This window comes from Penaeus monodon, chromosome 4 (assembly GCF_015228065.2).
Source record: "Penaeus monodon isolate SGIC_2016 chromosome 4, NSTDA_Pmon_1, whole genome shotgun sequence".
NCBI lineage: Eukaryota > Metazoa > Arthropoda > Malacostraca > Decapoda > Penaeidae > Penaeus > Penaeus monodon.
The window spans coordinates 42,379,239-42,384,238 of NC_051389.1; positions in this window are offsets into that span (position 1 = coordinate 42,379,239).

Sequence of the window (5,000 nt, forward strand, 5' to 3'; positions counted from 1 at the left end):
TATATATATATATATATATATATATATATATATACATAATATATAACATATATATAATATATATAATATATATATAAAATAATTATATGTATATATATATTATATATATATATATTATATATATATATATTATATATATATATTATTTATTCAGATATTTTATAAATATATAATCCTATATTATATACTATATATATATATATATAAATATATATATATATATATATATTAAAATTAATATATATATATATATGCCGCGGTTCTATAATAGTAGAGCGTCGGATAAGACTGTAAAACCTACCAATCTATTGAGTTACATACTGCACACGTTGTTCCCACAGCACACACGAACTCACCCACGACCGCCTACCGCCGCTGATAAGCCAGCCCAACACACACATCAAACACAGATGGACCACAAAAAAAAAAAAAACACCGGACGAAGGCAAATGCAAACCACACCTTTCTAATATATATTCAAAAAAATATATATAAAGCCAATTGATCGTAAGGGCCGCGGTGGCCGAATGCTTAGAGCGTCGGACTCAACACTGTCATGACGGCAATCTGAGTTTGAGGGTTCGAGTCACCGGCCGGTGCGTTGTTCCCTTGGGCAAGGAACCTCACCTCGATTGCCTACCTAGCCACTGGGTGGCCAAGCCAGCCCAAGTCAGTGCTGGTCCCAAGCCTGGATAAAATAGAGAATGATTACCTAAAAAGGTAACACCGGCACTCTCCGTGGAAAGGAACTGGGGACCCTACCACGTACTCACTCCAAGAGCATCACAACATGAAAACTACAATTAAGTATCATGCTGTGACCACGGCGGCTCAGACATGAACCTACCGTTAAAAGAAGAATGCATGTATATATGTTTGTAATTTAAAATATATATATAATATATTATATATATATATATATAAAATATATAGTATATATATATATATATATATATATTATGAAGAATTCGTCTGCTCATTGGAATAAATAATTTCACATGCCTTTCACTAAGTTCGAACTATCAACAGTTCCTGCAGTATCATCTTTAAACCATGAAAACTAGCTGTAGGAAAATTTTTTGAAAGTAGCAAAGCAACAATCTATCACTATATAACATTGCATAAACTTAATATTTATTTTATTATAATAATTTATAATTTATTTTATTTATTATTATTTTGTATTATAATTTATATATATATTATTTCTATAATTATTAAATTTTATAATTTTAATTATTTATATATGTTTATGCAATGTATTAAGATATAACTTTCTACTTCAAAAATTTCCACGTAGTTTCATTTAAAATGACAGAACGTGATAGGTTTTAAAATTTGGGGGGGCCCCCCCCCTGCAAACCCCCAGGTTTTTTTCGGGTTCCAATGTTAAAGAATTATTCAAATTGGGGTTTTTTGGGTAACCCAGGGTTTAGAAAATTTTGAGTAAGCTTTTTAGCAGCATTCATGTTTTTTTCCTTTCCTTATTTTTCCATGTTATTACTTTTAAGTGAAATTGAAATAGCTTGTTCTTTTGTCATTTTGTGCTTTAAATTCTTACTTGTTATCCATTTTCAGGTATCCAGAACAGACCATGAAACAGGTTGCAGTTCTTGCAAAAGATGTTGCAAATGGCTACAGAGAAAGGAAAAAGAACAAATTACAACGTACGTTTGTGAAGGCTTCAGATGCAGCAAGTGCTAAAGTGCAAGGAAGCAGAGGCCCAAAATAGACAAATTGATAACTGCAAGATGAAATGCAAATGGCTTGCAGAATTTTTTTTTCCATAATCAAGTTACTGCAATTTTTCTAGTATTTAAATTTTACAGTGATAATAGGTTTTGTAATCAAATTGAAATTTGCAACAAATATTTAAAGTATTTTTACAAGAAAACAGCAAGAAATTTTTGTTTTTTACTGTAATATTAACAGATTTTTAGGATGCAACAGTAAATATTTCTAACCCTTTCTGTCGTACAAGTTAAGTTACTCTACATTCTCTATATACTTTATAGAAGACTTAATTTTTTTGCCATATTTATTCTAAATTCACAATTTTGTACATAAACTTTTATAAAATTAATGTGAGGACATCCTTTTTATACAATATTTTCCATGTACATTGTATAATTGAAACAGATATATCATTCAACTAATTTTAGAGGTTATGTAGACAGTTCTCATTGTACAAAATGGTTCATCTATAGTCTTAAAACTGTTCAATGAGGCATTGAATCACCTGCAGAGAGGAAGAAATAGACAGAATAAATTCATACTTTAATAAGTTGGTTAGCTAAATGAAAACTCCTTTATGGCATCTTCATGCTAAATAACCACATTTTCAAAAGATTTCAAGCAAAACAATTTTAGGATGGTTACCTTGTTTGTGGGAGACAGCCATTTCTTCATCATCAATGTTGATGTGGGTAAAATAATTTTATACAGTCAGTTATTTATGTTAATGTCCTAGTATTCATGTTTTTTATAACACATATAAGCTTTGTAAGATCTCAGAAATGTTCATTAATTCTGTTGTCTGTTTTTTTTTTTTTTTTTTTTTTTTTTTTTTTTTTTTTTATAATTGATACCCATTCTACAATTATTCAATGGTTTGGTTATATTTTATTAAAAAAAAAACATCTATCTTTTAACCTATTGTTGTAGTTCACTGTAGTTTTCTTGATTGATCATGTTTACTTATAGATGACTTCTTAAGCACTTTATCACTAAAGATCAAACCTTAGGCCTACCTAATCTTTCATCTTTGCTTCATGACATGAAATTTCACAATGAAAAACTTTTATTTATATAATTGTTACCATTATTTTAATGACATTTTTATTGGTATCCTCATTATTACTATAACGATATTAACAATTATAACAGTAAAAAAAAAATTATGAAAATAAAATGGGCTAAATAGATGTGATCTGGTAGACCTAGTAATCGACGCCTTGGTTATTAGGGGCTGAGAGGCCATCTGTGTGTAAATGTCATAGTGGACAAATGACTCCCAGCATTAAAGGGTTATTATGAAGGTTGTTTGGTTTTGATTTTGTAAAGGTGTAAATATTTTCTTGTTCTAGATTTTGTAAGAAAGATTATTTTCAGGCAATAGGTACTTTTTGCAGTGACCTCATGTGCATGTATGTAAGATTGATTTGGATAATATACAATTATTTGCAATTTTGAATTGTATCATTTCTAGCACCCCCATTCCCATGCCCATTGATTTCAATTCTCCCAGTTCCCCGACACCAGGCTCTTCTTTGGCCACAACTCTGAACACTGCTATTACTACCCCTTTCTCAGTGCCAACTGTCACATCAGTCCAGTCCTAATCATCCATCCAGGTTAATACTCAATCTCCAGGAAGCATTCCTCTTCTCCCAACATCTTCTCCTTCATCTCCTCCACCCCCACAAGATTCCCCATCAACCTCATCCTCCCTTATTACTTCTCTGCAACATAATTGTCCACCTCGCCATAGTACTACCTCACTCTTCACTACTCCCTGTTCCACACGTCCCCGTCCTTCTGCTACCCACACCTCTACAAACTTGAATATTCTGTATAGCCCAGCCAATGGGGTCGATTTTTTGTGATTCCTTCCACAGCTCCCTTACTGTTAAGACTCTCCTCTTCCAACAATGCCTCCAAAAAAAAACTAGGTAAAGCTTCCTTCCGAGCCGCCCCAATCATTCTCGCCTTGTCACAGATTCATCCGAATCCCAAGCAATAGAATTATCAACCCCAACTGATTTCACTAGCAAACTGCCCTATCTACAACAAGAATCGGTCAGATTGTGGAGAAAACATACTTGCCTGCCCCGTGGACTATGATGCAGTAACAGTACAAGACTACACCATTCCTCCTAGAGGCCGCCGTAAGTCCTCCACCAAGATTACATTATTAGAGCAGAGAGTGCCTCCCTGTCTAACCATGTTAATCTCCCCAACATTAATGCCAGAATTTCTGGCGTCTATGTCACACACACCGCTCAGCAGCCCGATACCCTCTATGTGTCCAACCTGGCCATAATCGATCAAACTACTCTGCACAAACATGCACATGTGCCAATTGTGGTGGCTCCCATAATGTATTTTATAGGGTCCTACCTACAAGTTTGAATCTGAGGTAGCAAACCTCAGATTCAAACTCAGCCTCACTGTATATGAAGCCAAATAGGAAACACGCAAACAAGGTTTTTCTCTTACTCCATACTCCAGTTCTCTCCTTCGCTCTGCCCTTCCCCCTCCCTCAAAAAATGTTTCTACATCTCCCCCAGTATCTCTTACTCATCCCACTTCTACCCCCACCGTCTCCCAGTCAAATTCTTTTCTCATTCTGAATCCAGACACCCCAATCTCCACTGCTATTCAAGACGCTCCAATTTCTACTTCCCCTCTACCTCCTTGCTCAAATCGTACAAGACAAGCTAAACGTTCCACCCCACCTTACCGTATCCTCTCTTGTATCAACCTCTCCCTCTGCCCATAAGAAAACCTCGGTTTCTCAGATCTCCCCAACCAACTCTACTTCAGAAATTCTCGAAGACATTCAAAACTATCTAATCATAACGCAAGATAACATGCCTACACCGCCTTTATCGTCCAATGTCTCATTTCCCATTCCCTCCACACTCAAAGTAACTCCCAGCACCCATCTTCCTCCTACTCATGTTCCTCTTACACCCCTTCCTCCCAATACATCCCAATTCCCTAGCTTTAGCTGTATCATCCCCCTTTCCTCTCCCATTATTCCTTCCACTTCCCCCTGAATACACATGTGACTCTTTGTCACAACAACCCCCTTCCCTGAACTCTCCCCCTCCTGACTTTTCTCATGAAACCTTGATCTAACCGCCCTTAACAATTTTCTTTAATCGTCTGTAATCCCAATCTAAGCCCATTTATCACCCTCTCTATCCTCACCCCTTTTCAGTTCTCTTTTTAATCTAGCCAAGTGGGTTCGATTCTTTATGGTGCCCCCTACAGTC